Source organism: Thunnus thynnus, chromosome 24, assembly GCF_963924715.1.
Source record: "Thunnus thynnus chromosome 24, fThuThy2.1, whole genome shotgun sequence".
In the NCBI taxonomy this organism is placed as follows: Eukaryota; Metazoa; Chordata; class Actinopteri; order Scombriformes; family Scombridae; genus Thunnus; species Thunnus thynnus.
This window is the reverse complement of record NC_089540.1, coordinates 1,021,807-1,038,680: the sequence shown is the minus strand read 5'-3', so window position 1 is coordinate 1,038,680 and position 16,874 is coordinate 1,021,807. Positions and strand designations below refer to the sequence as shown.

Below are 16,874 nucleotides of genomic sequence, written 5' to 3'. Positions count from 1 at the left end.
GTGAGAACTGCAAAGGTGTGGCACGACAGCATGTCACTATTGTGCAACTCTTATATTTTCTGTTTTTGTGGAGATGTATCAAGTTAATTACTTGATTGGGTGATTCCCCAGGCTCTGGGTGACTGACTCTCTTTAGTGAGTGACTCATAAAAACTTGAGTTAGTAAAAAGAGTTGAAAATCTCATTTCTACTAGACTGTCCTAAATCCACAAAATTGACTATATACCATGAACATTAATATTCCACTATTATTCCGACTATGACAATATTCCAAATTTGATACAGGTCATGTAAACAGCATATTCCATTTGGATATTCCAAAATTAGGCCTTATTCTGATTGTACCATTTTCTGACTAACCTCTTAAAATCCACCGGGTTGCCAGCGACCCACTTAAGCCAGTTGTAAGCGGTAGCATCACACAGTAATGAGTAAAAGCTATTGGCACAATTTGGCCAACTGGAGATAACGGTTCGGGGACACCAGTGACACCACAAACTAAAAGCTCCCTAGCTCCCATAAGGTTAGGCCTAGAGGTCTGGAAAATACAGGTTGAAAAGATGTAAGAGGTATTGGTGTTCTGCATAGTTCTGGCATAAGGCATGTCCTAATTATTGTTATTCAAATATGACTCATTATAAACAAGGACCAAAAACACTTTTTTGAACCTTATTTGAACTGATGTAGTTTTGATTGTGTTTTAGCCACATGCTAAACAAACACATTTCCAGAAACTAGAAGATGTCACTTGTCAAATGAAGCCTAATACATGCATCTTGGCCTTACAGTTATTCTGTTATAAGCTTTTCCATTTGGGTGTGCCAAATAGGTTAAAATTCTATAAAAAGGGTGGATGTTAAAGGGTTAAGTGCTATTGTCTTTTTCAGAATAAGGGCAAAAATCTCTGCCCTCATCTCTCAAGCTCTACTCATCACACAGCTCATAGCAACTAGCTAAGCTATTTTTTTGTTTGTATTTTCTTCCTTGGTTGTATTTTACCTTTATTGTGTTTTATTTTATCATTTTTTATAACACACTTGAATATTTAACTTTGTTCCTGGATTGTGGTTCACTGACAGCTATTGCTAGCTTGGCTTTGAATTTGTTTGTAGCCTGGTGGCTGTGGGAGTTGCCAGCTTTCATTCTCATAGTCTCAGCTAAAAGAGGGCATCTGCTGCTTGCAGGAGGAACTCAGGAAGAAGGATAAACTTATTTTAAGTCTTATAACTGTTGCTGCCACCCAAGCCAAACACATATCGGCCTTGGGTGCGTCAAGTATCTGGGAGTATTGCCTAGCATCAGCTTCTGATACCAGCCTCCCATGGATCTGAATCCTTTCCATGGAAAGCGAGTGGATTCCACCTGTCGACCTGTCAGTTTTGAGTGAGGAACTGTGCCTCAGACTTGAAGCCAAACCCAAAACCCAAGCTTGTTCTACCCCAGAGCCTTGGACCTTGGTCAAGGCAAACATCAACAGGGTAAGCATTTCCCTCATATGTCTCCACCTGAGCCTCTTCAGTTGGAAAACAAGTTCCAAGCTTTGGAGTCACTGGAGGGACTTCCATCTCCTGTGCGCCCAGGGTCCTCCACTTTCAACCGTCTCGGTCTCAGTCGTGCCCATCTGGCCTAATTTCTGCTGCTGCTCCCTCCGTGGCTCGCTCTCCACATGCTGCAGTGGAGTGCCCCCTGAGGGCTGCCATCGCCAAGGCTGGCCAGTCCTCTTGCACCTGTTGGTCTCTGTCCCTTGCCTTGGCTGGTGCATGGCTTCCTGCTGTGGTTGTGATTGGAGACTCCATAACCCATCATGTAGCTGTCTCCACTAGTAAAACATTTTGCTTCCCAGGTGCTCTTGTTAAGGACATGACTGCCTTTACTCTTCAGCTCCTGGAACAGGACAGCTCAGCTTCTGCTGTGGTTGTTCATGTGGGTATAAATAATATTCACCACAAGCGCTCGGAGGAACTCAAGAAAGACTTTGTCTGCCTGGTGTATAGACTGCTGAATTCTGGTAAGCAATGCATAATATCTGGCCCGCTGCCTGCACCCTGTTTTGGTGATGTAAAATTCAGGCATCTACACCAATTCCACACCTGGCTCAAAGGCAACTATAGCAGTAGAGACATTCCCTTTGTTGACAGTTATACTTCTGATGCATGTAACTGGGTTCACAGTTATCTTACTAGACTTCTTACAGAACTCAAGCAATAGTTGCAGAGAGTCAATCTGGTTTCCTAAAAGTTACAAGAGGGGTATCACTGGGCTCAATACTAGGTACTATCCATTTACATTGTACATAAATGACCTGGGCTCAGTGGTTAGCAACAACTCTATTCATTATTATGCTGATGACACACTAATTTACTCATTGGTGCCCTATATTTTGTCTAATTTAAGTTAGTTCAAACTTATTTTTTTGGCTATTCAAAAGACTGATCACACTTAAGCTTTTACTAAATCCAGATAAGACTAATTACATGCTCTTCACCAGATCCCAAATGAAAAATCCTCTAAATCTTAACATTAGTACAGTATCTGGGGCTCAAATTAAAAAAGTCCCATGTTATAAATACCTGGGTATCTGGTTAGATGAAAAATTGCCTTTTAAAACTCATGTTGAGGAACTGACTAAAAAGCTTAAATTAGGTTTCTTTTTTAGAAATAAACAGTGCATCTCTTTTAGCAGTAGGTTCCCAATTTTACAGGCAACATTTTTATCAGTGCTTGACTATGTAATTTACATGCATGCTGCTGCCCTTACTCTCAAACCCCTTGATGCTGTGTATCACAGTTCTCTTAGATTTATTACAGGTGACAGTTTTAGAACCCATCATGAGAAGGTAGGGTGGACATCACTTACCACTCAAAGGGAACAACACTGTCCTTTTTTAAATTTATAAACCCATCCTAAATAAGCTACCATTTTATTTATCATCACTTGTAAGACTTAGAACTATGGGATACTATACTCGCTCATAAGAATGCATTACCTTGGATATCCCATATATGAATAAAGAACTGGGAAAAACTGCATTCACCTATTTTGCTCTTCATAGGTGGAATAAACTTCAGGACTCCCTTAAATTAGACAAATTTTTATCCCTAGAACAGTTTAAGATTCTGTTGAACAAGGTTTTATATAATGAATGCTCTTGTTTTTCTTAATATGACTACTTTGTCCCTGTGTAATGTACTTATTTTATTGTATTTTTCTTTGTGTTTTTTTGTATTTTGAAAGTCATTTGTCTTGTGTTTGTGTTGTATTTATGTTTTGTATAAGATTGTTGATTTTACACTTTTTACACTATATGTGATATGGCTTGTTTTGGTTGTGTATTTGTAGGACACAATTGTGAATGAGAACTTTGCTCCCAGTTGGTTTCCCCTAGTTAAATAAGGGCTATCTATCTATGTCTTCAGTCTTGGTTTGCCTTCAGCTTGAAAAGTTCCTTGCCAGTGTTGATGCTGCTACTTTGGTAACGCTAGTGGACATTTGCTAACATCCTAAAGCTACATTACTGTTCTATTATACATACATAAAGCAGCCTTCCTGAACTTGAAAATAAGCATTTGGACAACTGCGTTGCCTCACAATAACAGCAAACTAACTGCAAGTTTAATACACAGCATTTTAGCATCCTCAAATACAATTAAACCAACCTGGGTCGCGGGAGAGAGAGCTTGCACCATTATTCATCTCTCAGACTTTGTGAAAGCTCACTGTTGAAAATATTCCTACACAAATTTTAATTACACATACACAAAATATTTATACAGCTACAAAAACTTTTTACACACGTGCAAATTATATGTGTGCACAAAAGTTTCTCACACATCCACAAAATATTTCTACAGCTGCAAATTTTATTACCCATTCACAAACCGTTTCACAAGCTCAAAATATTAATGACCCTTATTTGATTCCATACAGACAGAGCCACAAGGAAAAGTTGGCTGAGCTCAAGAATCTGGATGAACAGATTGTGGCCAAGGGAGCAGAGCTCCGGAAACTGTAGGCTCTTGTGTCTAGTGACATTCACTGACGCACTCTCACTGCACAACAAGAGTAGATTGCTGCACTTTCTGATCCTAATCTCCTGCATGTTATGCCTGTTATTTTTTTACCTGATTAGCTTCAGTTCAAATAGGAGCTTTGGTGACCAAAAACACTATGTGAGGCCATAAAGTGGAGTCGGGGCTCTTTATACGACAAATACACATCTTTATTGATTATGTTATTGGAGTACACACAAACACCTCACAAAGCTATTGTGTATTAAATATGAATGTGAGTATTATAATAAAATATTTTATTAAATTCAAGCACTTAGTAAATAATCCTTAAAATCCAGACTGATTTTCCATTATATCCCTCATACTTTTGCCAATATGGCCTTGAAGTTGGCATTAAATTTCATTCTAAGTGGTAATAAAAAGGTCTTAAAAAGTCACACACACACACAGATACACACTTTTGAGCCACATGGCATGCTATATGTTTCAACCGCTGCAGTACCAATCTTTCCCTATGACAGTAAAAGATTCACTAAGGCTCACAAAAACACTTCCTGGACACACACAGTGAAATAAAATGAAATTAACTTAAATGAATTTAAAAATAAAATCAAATTAAATACTGGCCTGTGAAGAAAGAGTGTGTGTCTCTCAGTTGCGACAGTAGCACTTTTGTTTGTAGGGACAGGCACTGATGTGTATTTGTTAATTTGTTTAATGTTCTGTGTGTTTAAAAAGTGTTTAATGGTCTGTATTTTCAGTAAATGTTCAATGTTCTGTGAGTTAATAATAAAATTATTGTTGAAACTCACTGAGTCATTGTTGGTAATTCCACCCTGTTGTGCTCCTTTCCACCCTGTTAGTCAGATTTTTTAAATAATCTAACGACTATGGTAAATGTTTTTCATGTTTTTATGTTAATTTGCAGAGTTAAATGATTAACAGCATACATATGTTTGTGTGTGTGTGTGTGTGTGTGTGTGTGTGTGTGTGTACTACACACTATTCACATATAGTATACTTCCACAAATAGTGTACTGAGAGGATGTGTCTAATGTTAGTATTCTTGTAATGTCAGCACAGTCACAGTTACACTCTAATCTGATGAGATGGAAGCAGGGAATAGTCTGACCCCTATCTCATTCACACACTGTCAACCATCACAAGGTCATCTTCACTGATTACACTTTATCATATGACAGACAGATGCTCTGTGGTTGGCTGGTAGGAGGAGGGGAGAGGCGGGACATTCCGTCTGCATAAGGAGCAGGGATGTCCCTCTGTCATCTGAGCTCTGATAGCTTTGTTCCTGTCACACTCTGATGTCATGCACATGATAAGCTGCAGCCTGTGGGAACACACACACACACTCACACTATTACATACACACACACACAAAATAAATAAATAAAACCATTTTACTGACATGCAGAGTCACACTGTTCATGCTAAGGATACTGCTATGACATGTCCAAATGACCATTGTGAAAAAGGTCAGTATGGAAAACAATCTTTGCACGGTTGTCAGCACACTCACCTCACAGCAAGAACATTCAGGGTTCAAATCCCCCAGCCAGTGGAGCCTTTCTGTGCCATTTTCAAGCTTTCTGGTTTCCTCTCACAGCTAAGTTAATTATTTTAAAGAATCCCTCCAGACATGTTTTAAGATGTATATAAAATACTCCACTTTGAATTGTCATTTGTGTGTGATTCCCTAGAGCACTGGGTGGGCATCTAGGGCACCGCACTCAAATAGTTTAACTCCTTCCCAAAAAAGAGAAGCTTTTCAGTTTCTTTTAGTGGATCGTCATCTACCCCTGCCCTCTTCTTGTACGGTGTTCCACATAGATCAGTGTTGGATGTGTAGGGAGGTTGTATGGGTAAGTTAAGTTACAGTCCAGACTTTTTGGAGGCAGAGGGGAGAGAGGGGAGAGAGTTCAGCATTCTGACAGCCTGATGGAAAAAGCTGTTAAACCGTGTAGTGGAGTTGGCTCGGAGGGTCTGGTATCTTCTTCCAGATGGCAGGAGACTGAAGAGACTGTGTGACGGCTTGCAATGCTGGTGGCTTTGTGGGCTAGGCAGGTGTTGTAAATGTCCAGGAGGGAGGGGAGTGAGGCGCTGATGATCTTCCCAACTGCATCCACTATGTGCTGCAAAGTCTTGCAGTTGGAGGCAGTGCAGCTCACCGAGGACCAAGGTCCTCAGTGTGGTGGTACTTGATGTGTTGTTGCCGATCCTTACTGATTGCGGTCTCTCAAGGAGAAAGTCTGGTAACCAGTTACAGAGTGAGGTATTCAGGCCCAGCAGGTCCAGTTTCCTTATCAGCTGCTGAGGGATGATGGTATGATGCTGAACTGAAATCTATGAAGAGCATTCTCACATAAGAGCCTTTCATGTTCAGGTGGGTGAGGGCTAAGTGTAAGGCAGACGAAATTGCATCATCAGTGGACCAGTTGGCACAATATGCAAAGTGAAAGGGGTCCAGGGTGGGAGGAAGGATAGATTTTATGTGGTGCTTGACTAGCCTTTCTAAGCACTTCATAATGGTGGAGGTCAGTGCAACAGGGCAGTAGTCATTGAAGCAGGATGGGGGTGACCTCTTTGGCACAGGTATGATGGTGGTGGCTTTGAAGCATGTAGGGACAGCAACCTGGCTCAAGGAGGTGTTGAAGATGTTCTGCACATTCTTCCAGCACACGACCAGGTATGTTGTCTGGACCAGCAGCCTTGTGGGCATTAATCATAGAGAGTGACTTCTTCACACTGGCTGGGGAAAGGCACAATTCTGTGCAAGTGTGTTGTTTAATGCTTCAAAACATGCAAAGAAGTTGTTGAATTGGTTCAGCAGAGAGATGTTGTTCTCACAGGCCTGTGGAGGTTTGTAGTCAGTGATGGTCTGGATCACCTGCCACAGGCTCTGTGTGTCTCTACTGTCTTTGAAACGACAGGTTATCTTTTTGGTGTGCAGGCGTTTGGCTTTCCTGATTCCACGGGACAGGATGGCTCTGACTGTTCTCAGTTCAGCTGCGTCACCAGTTCTGAAGGCAGTGTTCCAGGTCCTCAGCAGTCTGTGAACCTCCCCTGGTTAGCGTGAGTGGTGATGGTCTTAGTGACAGTGTATTTGGTGATGCACATTGTCACAGTCTCAGTGTACTCCTGTATATCAGTGACTTGGTTGTATGTGGCTGCTTGCTTGAACATGGCCCAGTCAGTGGTGTCAAAACAGTCCTGGAGAGCAGAAGTGTATCTGTTTGTGAACCAGTTTAGTGACTTTCACCCATGGTCTGTATGCTCGCTTTAGCATGACAGTGGTGTGCTCATAGAGGCCGAGGTGGGGGAGGGGTGAAGCCTTGTATGCTCCTTTGTGGTTTGTGTAAACAAGGTCCAGTGTATTATTTCCCCTTGTAGGAAAATCAACGTGCTGGTGTAGTTTTGGTAATACTGACTTTCGGTCAGCATGGTTGAAATACCCAGCAAGAATGAGAAATCCATCTGGATTGGCTGTCTGTTTCTCACTGATGGAGTTATACAGTTCACCAAGTGCCTTGTTTCTGTTTTTGTTATTGAAGGTGGAGAAGTCCAAAAAGTCAAGACCACCATTTTCCATTTTTGCAAGAATTGATAACTACAGATTTTCTAATGCAGTGTATACGATTTTTCCAAAAGAAAATTAAATGGCAATTGGTCAAAGAATGGTGTTCCTCAACCTTGGTATTGATTCTACAGTCTCTGGAACTCTTCTGGAGGGGTGAACACCATTCTTCAAAAAGATATTCCCTCATTTGGTGTTTTGATGATGGTGGTGGAGAGGACGGTCTAACACATCAGTCCAAAATCTCCCATAGGTGTTCAGCTGGAGAGATCTTGAGATCTGGTGACTGCAAAGGCCATAGCATATGATTCACATCATTTTCATACTCAGCAAGGCATTCAGTGACCCCTCATGCCCTGTGGATGGGGGCATTGTCATCCTGTAAGAGACCACTCCCTTCAGGATAGAAATGTTTCATCATAGGATAAAGGTGATCACTCAGAACAACTTTGTATTGATTTGCAGTGACCCTCCCCTGTAAGGGGACAAGTGGACCCAAACCATGCCCCCCAAAGCATAACAGAACCACTGGATTCCCTCACTGTAAAGAGAAATAATTAAAACTGACGGCCTAAACATTAACCTATCATATTGTTGAGTTATCAAGGACACTGTTGTTTTTTTGTGTTGTGAAATGTTAAAGATATCATTAAAAGAAAACCTTAACACAGTGACAGTGAGGAAAATACTTCCATGCGGCGTCATCCAGTACGCCCACTGGACTGACATGGACTACTGACTGTAGGCTACTGATAAAATTAAGATAAATAAGTAAAAAAGGCTTTAATCTTGTGATTAAATGTTGAGTAATGTATGTTATAGATAAAAAAAAAAAGAATAACAAATAAGAAAAAACAATACAGCTTCTGTGCTCCCGAGTCCCAACTGACAGAAAAAAAACATGGTGCAGGCACGAAAGATATTCCAACTGAAATACATTAGTTTGAAAATCATGCTGAGTGTCACAAAAAAAGGAAAATTTGTGTCCATGTACACGGATCTATAGATTAAATTTTGTGACTATTTCATGAACTGCCACCAGGATTGGCTTCTAAACTAGTTGTGTTGTCACAAAATCATGCTTGTAAGCACACACCTTAAACTGAGATTTTCAAGCTCTGCACATACATCATTCTGTACAGTAGTAGTAGGCAAATAGATAAATGAATCCAGCCCTGCAGAAAAAAGACCCCGAAAGTTTTTACTTTCATAGTTTACATCAAAACTTTTACATAATTTTTCACAAACCTACTGTAGATAACAACAAACACAAGGCTCCTGTAAATCCCAATTATTGTAATATAATCTTGTTATATCTAACATTGCCATCACAGGCAGAGAGGCAAAAAACAAAGTATGCACCAAACTATTTAAACAGTGAATGGTGCTGAAATGAAGTCTAATAAACCTACCAGAGTTTAAAGTTTAATGTGTGAATTCCACAACTTTAGCCTATGCAGCTGTAACAGATTTGTTCTTCAAAAACACAAATGGTTGGCAGTTGAACAGAAATAATGTGTTGATGCCATTTTCTCCTTCAGATACAGTAGTCCTTAACAGTGTTAGAAATCTATTTTATTATTTATTCTATTATACTTAACTGAATTAAAAGAAATAAATAAAACATATAAGCCTGCCTTTCAGCTGCACCATTTAATGGCCCCGCAATGGAAAATCCTGGACAAACTGACCCATAGTTGAACCTAATTGCTGACCACTGCTGTACAGTGTAGGATAAAGTCCCTGCATGTTTCGAATGCAGACAGCACAAGCCTCAAACAACAGACCAGCTCTTTCTTCAACACCCAAGGAATGTTGGCCCATAAAGTAAGGAACCCCTCATCTCCTGCATGGTCACCAAACCAGACCACTGACCCAAACAATCTTTGATCCTTCAAGCTACAAGAGCCAGCAAGATAAGAAGACTAATTCACACCCCAGTGTGAATTGATAGTACCATTTGGATAAACAACCCCCACCTACGAGCCAGTCACACACAGAGACAAGCTGGCACCAGATTTGATCCCACTGTGGATTTTGATTTTCAGGACTTGAGTGACTGTCTTATCTGAAGCCATTTTTGCTGTTTGCTGTTCTGCTTGCTGGTTCTTCTTGCTTTCTACCATGCCGGTGGAAAACTTGCAGTTTCTTAATATCTGCAGTTCTTGCAGATGTTAAAGCTAAACTGTTCATTCAATATGCAAATTCTTCCCTTTACTGCAACAGAACACACCTGAACACAAGAGGGCAGGACTGCTGCATCAGTGTAGGGGTCTGATAGAAGCATCTACCTCTCCAGATGGAAGGATTTGCATTTAGGTGGTCATCAGTTACAAATGAATGTCATTTGACTTTAGGACCGCAACCAATGATTACTTTCATTATCAATGAATCTGTTGATTATTTTCTCAATTAATGGATCAATTGTTTGGTCTATAAAATGTCAGAAAATTGTGACACATTCTGACAAGTGTGAAACATGCCAATAACTGTTTCCCATAGCCCAAGGTGACATGTAAGTTTGACAAAGGGCTGGTACAATAGCTCCTGGCTGACCATTTATAGAAGTAGGTGGCCACTGCGGCTGCCAGATGTGTAACCTGTTTGTACCTAGCAGCAGCCTGGACATGGTAATCACAGATGTCATATCTAACATCACAACGTGTCCCAGTTTATCTCTGGTCTTTCCATTTTGTCAACTGTTTAATAATTTGGATTTTTTTTTCACTTTACAAGTTGATGATGAGCACCAGAATGCACCATTAGTTTGTTCTCTGTGAGGCTAGACCGTCTCATTTGTGGAGGTGAACTGAGCTGCAGCAGGACTGTCTGTGTCTGAGGCTGAGGAGGAAGGAGAGCTGGATGATGCAGGGTGCTCCTGTGGGGAGGCAGGCAGCGCTGGCACTGAGGCTGTAATGAATGTAACTGGTGAGTCAGATCACTGCTGACTGTCAGCAGCTTGTTAACACATCAGCAGTACTGGGAATTGATAGCAACAGTGATGCCATAGTTTGAGGCCACTGAAAGTGAACCTCCAACAGATTCTGGTTTTACACAAAAGCTTGCTGTTGATTGATTCCCACACAGTGTCCCAGACCCAGAATGTTTAACTAACGTTTATTCCATTTTTATTTCAATATTTCATTCAAAGCATTACTGGTAGAATGGCTGGAGATATGACACATTCATCACTATATAGGCATATTCATTACCAGAGTGTCCTCCCCCTATTGCTGTTTTCATTACAACCCACAATACAAATGTTTCAGTGTTATTCTATACAGCAAAAAATAACAGATTCATACTATTAGATCCATATTTTGAGGTGAAAAGCTTTTGGTCTCATGATTTAAAGTAGTAAATTATTCTGTTGCATTGCCCACTGATGTCCTGACAGCAGCAGGATTCAGTGAGCAGTGCAACCTGGGAGACACTGGAGACAACAAGCTGAATCCAGAGCAGCTTAGCAATTATAAATGCACATGGGGCCACTGATTATCTATGGACGACCTACAGTGTTGTGAAATGAGTGATGCAGCCCGGAGACCAGATCCAACAGACCTGATCACTGCAGGAGAGACTCACTGAGGCCTGTGTGCCACCTTGCATCACATACTGTATGTGACTAAATCAATGCAAGGAAATGTGTTGTCTGTCACATCGTAACAGAAATTAGTAACAGAAGTTCCTCTTTGATATCAATCAAAGATAGAAGTAGACAAACATAACAATAACAAAATAGAAAGAGTAGAAACATCACAGTAAAATAAGTTATAATAAAATAACTATTATAAGTTATAATAAATAATAAAACATTAGTTCATTTCAGAGTTGATCTGTACTTCTCATAATGTAATCTAAATACCACTGAAACTGTTACAGAAATTTAATTAAAAATACCACTAATACTGTAATAATAATGAACTAATACAAACTGAACACTTGGAGCTTTCAATCATATCACATGATCTTCATCGGCAGACTGACGTGGATAAAGTCCAGTGCTCTGAAAAAATAGAACATGTTCTGGGTAAAACTCCATCTGCTGTTGAAGGTCATGTGAACCCCGTCCTCCAGAAATAATATTTATATACGCCTAAATTGTTTTCTTACTGGCGTTGTGTTATTGAAGGCAATGTCTCATGCTTCACTCCAGATTTGTTCTGTATCTGCAAGATATTTTGGTGGGAAAAAATGAAATATGTTGTCATTGAACATTTTACTCATATGGTCAGTGCCAACATTTTTCCAACTTGGCAATGATGTTAATTAACAACATCTCCTCATTGAATTTCCTGCAAAACACATTTGCCGTTGCAATTTAGTAGCATATAAATGTCATTTCTAGGAGACAGGATTGGACTGAAAGCTCCAGAACAGCAACTAAATGGACCTTGATGTGATTGTTTTATCAACTGCTGTTGATATGAACAATGAACTTTGAAACTAAAATAAACACAATGTGAAATAAGTTAGTGATCAACAAACTGAAACTGATCTGAACATACATTAAAGGGGACATATTATGCTTTTTGTGGTTTCTGTTACTTACTGTAATGATGCCGGATATCTACGCTAAACATGGTCAAAGTTTCAACCAAATGCTCACTGCAAGTCAAATGTCAGGGCTTCAACCTGCTCTGAATGTTTTGTTTTGTGACAGTTTTTTCTACCTTGCTGACGAGCCAACATCGGCTCATTGTGCATGCTCATAAAAGGCCTGTTGTAGCTAAGATTTTTCCATGTGTTGTTTGTGTTGTCCACTCTCATATTTCAGATCAGGTTCCAGCTCAAACATGTACAGATGGATTTCAGGGGTTGACATCTGGAGTAAAGAACAAGAAAAAGTAGTGAAATCCTACTACTATAGTTTGTTTCATGGTTTGTTGAAGTAGTCTTCTAAAGCTAACCAATCAGAACAGAGTGGGCTCTTCTGGAGGGCCTTAAAGAGACAGGAGCTAAAACGGCCTGTGTCAGACAGAGGCTGAACTGAGGCGCTGCATGAAGGGTCAGTATGAGATAAATAAGGAGTTTTATGAGCTGTAATTCATTCAAAGATATTCCAGTATACTCCCAGATTAAAAATATAGACCTGGAAATGTACAGAATCTGTCCTTTTAACCATGCCTCACAAAATTGATTTTAGTTTCTGCTTAGTGCCTCATTAAATCTGGACACTCTGAAATAAGGGTATTTCTTGTCAATTCTTTCACTTTCATGGCAACTGGACTCAATTCTAACACAGATTTCTCTCTACATTCCTATCACTGCAGTGCAAAAAAGTGACTGATAGACATTTCCATGTAGGATGAATTCTGCAAGTAAATATCAACAAACATTACAAGACAGTCTGTCAGAGAACGCTCATCCCTGCCATTAGGCTGGAGAGTTTTTGATGTACACTACTTGAAATAAATTTGCCAACCAGGCTGTAACAGATTTCCCTCCACACCAGCCACATCAACAAGTGAACTGTGATCCATCATTTCATTACTTCTCTGTCCGCTCACCAACAAGCATCAACAGATTAACTCTAATCTCATTTACAGCAGCTAATCTGACCAACCTCACAGCACACACTCAACAAGAATAACACAAACATACTGTTTACACTAATGTCATATATTTCCTGTTGAAACAGGTCTGTCCAATATATAAACCAATATGCTCTTAATTATAGACATAAATCAGTTTGATAGAATAAGTGAGGTGGGATTATTGAATCTGTCATGACTTTATTGGTTGGAGTGCAGTTATGACTCTTGCAGCATGAGGTCACCACTGAAGAGGGACTGTATCCCAGGAGGTTTCAAGAGCCCAGTTCATGTGATTGTGTTACTGCTAACATTAAGTACAGTAGTGCATGCACTCGTACTATAGTACAGCAGTCTTAATCTCAGGAGATCTGACAATGCTTTATTCTACAGGTCTGTATTTCATAATCATTTTAAAATCATTTTTAATTAGTTTTCTGGAATGAAACATGCAGTTTGGGATGTTCAGTTGGTACATGTCCAATGAATTGGTAGACATTAAAAATCTGGTATTATGGCCTTTTTGACTCCATTTTTATAAATACTGAGTCTATTTTAAATATATCTGTGACATTTTATTCACCAAAAGTTGTTCAGATTTCTCTTAATCCATCTTTCCTTACCATCCAGATTCTCCTCTGTCTTCCAGCAGGCTGTTTCCAAAGCTATTTACATAAAATTGGCATTATTGACCACCTTCTCCGATTTCCACTAATAAATGAATAATGAATATTTTGCTTTTACATACTAATTATCTTAAACTGGGCTTCTTCTTTCAAGGACATTAATGTTTGCCCCATAATTAGTGCCAAATTATTGAGTTATTTTCTAGTTAAAGTGTTACCATGTAATCGTAACCTCCTCAGCTTGGCTGGACCCTCTGGTTCCTCCCTCAACTCATGTTGAACTTGTCAGCCAAGCACTGTCTAAACTGACAAAACTTACTTTTAAAGGCCATGCACACCTTCACAGGTGTTTTTGGTTAGTCTGATTGATGGGAGCTATATGTGTAATTACTGTAACATGTGCAACAAAGCTGACAGAAGAAAACACTTATATGGGTGAAGCAAGAGAGTACATGTTTTTAAATTGAAGTTGAGATCCCAAGTTACCAAAGATACCAAATTTTCGGGTTAAACTTCCTGGTACTAGAGTTGTGTGTGTGTGTGTGTGTGTGTGTGTGTGTGTGTGTGTGTGTGTGTGTGTGTGTGTGTGTATGTGGTATAGCAATAGTTTCAAGGTGATTTTGACACCGATTTGGTTGGATCAGGTTCTGGTACTCCCTCATTGATTCCAGGTTGTGTTTCTGCTCTCTCTCTATTGAGTGATACTCAATCATATCTGTCCTGTAGTCTGTAACATTTTGGCAGCTCCTATTTGGTGTTTTCATTTATTTATTTATTTTATTTACTTTATTTAACTAGGTAAAGCACTGAGAACAACTTCTCTTTTACAATACTGACCTGGCCAAGATGGCACAGCCACAAAAGAGGATTACAAAATGACAATAAACAGTATGTAACACAGGAATATCTATTTACAAGCATAGCTATTCACAGAGTGTCACAACAACAGGAATATATGAACAGAGGTGAAAATATCCATAGAAACAGATGGTAACAATTAGTAGCAGTCACAAGAACGCACAAGTGTATTGATCAGTATATTAAAGAAGCATGGCAGTGTGATAAAGTTAGTGAGGTGAAGGTTATGTTGAATGTTGCAGTGTGCTCTAGTCAAAGGGAGCGGCATGTTGAAAGGATTTGGAGCCAGAGTTAGTGTGGGTTAACAGAACCTGCGGTGAGATGAAGTTGTTGGAACGTAGACTGTAGATAGACTGCGAGACAGAGATGAGTTTAGTAAGATATATGGTGGTGTGTCCAATCAGGGTCTTGTAAATAAGTGTATAACAGTGCTTTTGATGTGCAGTTTGGCCAGGAAGTGTGTTGTAGAAGCAGAGTAGTAAATGGTGCCACCACAGTCAAAAGGTGGTAGTATGCAAGATTTAATCAAGGGGATTTTGGAATTGTGTGTGAGGCAGGATTTGTTCCTGTACAGGAAACCAAGGCACAATTTCATTTTTTTTTTGGAGTTTATGGATGTGTGTTGAGAAATTGAGAGAGTCATCAATCCAGAGTGTAGTGGTGTAAACACACAATAAGGCCTTTTCTATATTCTTCAGCTGTCATTGGACAAAATCAATAAAAGTGAATTTGAAGAAGACCATAGCACTGACCGGTGTAACCAGAGTGTGTGTTCTCTGCACGTGGACTGTCACACCTCTACCTGAGCTGTTCATTTGCTCTCACTTTCACAGCAGTGCAGGTTCTCTGAGCTCAGAGTCCAGGTTAAAGCTTTGGAGGCTGCGGGAAGCATTTGAAGCAGAGCTCAGATAAGCTGAGGCTGCTGGAGGATTGTCCTGCTCTGTAGGTGGAGTCTGATGTCTCACTTTAGCTGTCCACACACTAAGAGGATTTACCCAGACTGGAAGGGATATAAATAAATAGGTGGCTCCAACTCAAGTTAGTCCTTTTTATCTACCCAGTCATACTTATACTGTATGTCTATATATATATACCCTCCTGAATATGACTGTAAATAACAACATTCCACCAGTAACAGAGCCAGAAACCACTTGATCCCATCAAGCATTTATAAAACACATACATGATTTGCAGCAGGGGACACATGTTCATATGCCCTTCTGCAGACATGAGTTATGCACATGGAATTATTACAACTCTCATTAGCACTACAACTAAAATAGTGTGTTTTTGTTGCTTCTGCACATTAGTTGTGTGTGCTCGTGTAAGCACTGCAGGCTGGTTGTGAAGAATTCTGCACTGTTTATTTCTGCATTGTTTTCTTCTGCTTTTATAGTATGATATCATATATGGTGTCACTGGTAATGGGGTATTTGCCATGTGTGGACCATGTCACTGATTTATTGTTATTGCATATGTTCTTTTTCTGCATATCAGTTTCCTTTTGGATAAAATGAATCAAGTCAAGACATAATGGTGCAGCTTCCCTTTTCATCCTATTGAAACCATTCTGAATCACAAATACCTTATATTATTATGAGGACTTTATCATAACATGCTGTGCTGTTTGTAAATTTCAAATGTGTTTTTTTCTGTCCAGACAGACTTTGCTTTTCATTCATTTCACTACTTTATGAAAACTAACTGCCTTTTGTTTTCAAAGTTAAATTATCATTGAGCAATTTGATTTTTTTAAGTACAACAGTCATATCAGCTAAAACATTTATGCAGAAACTGTAAACTGCTTTGTAACTGAATTAGTTTGTGGTGGGATACTAGTTAAATTGTAGAATTGAAAGAACAGACAAGAAAAAAAATACTAATAATTTCATATTTACACAAAATAATTAAACTACTATTATTATTCTGTTGCTGGGACATTCTGCAGGTAGATGCAGAGTGAAGTTTGGTCTGCAAACATTTTGGAGATTTAGATGTGGCTAGTTCTCTTTAGAGCTTATTTACACACATGGAAAACTTGACACGGTGATGAAACTGGAGTTGGACGGTTAAATAAGCATTTAAAATCCAACAAAGGTAAGCTGTATCATGATTTCATATCCAAAATGTGTCATGATATTGATATGCTGTATCTGGCTGATTCTCAGCTACTTTTGTTTAAAGGCATAGAAAACAATGTCTCCTCCCTCCTCCTCCCCCTCCTCCCCTCCCTTTATCCTCTGTTGGGAGGTG

The 16,874-nt window shown here is 39.6% G+C and overlaps 1 protein-coding gene across 2 annotated transcripts in view; it reads left to right on the top strand.

Moving 5' to 3' along the window:
* Positions 1 to 16,874, top strand: part of ddx4 (DEAD (Asp-Glu-Ala-Asp) box polypeptide 4) — a 198,065-nt gene that overhangs the window by 144,869 nt on the left and 36,322 nt on the right. The window lies entirely within an intron of this gene.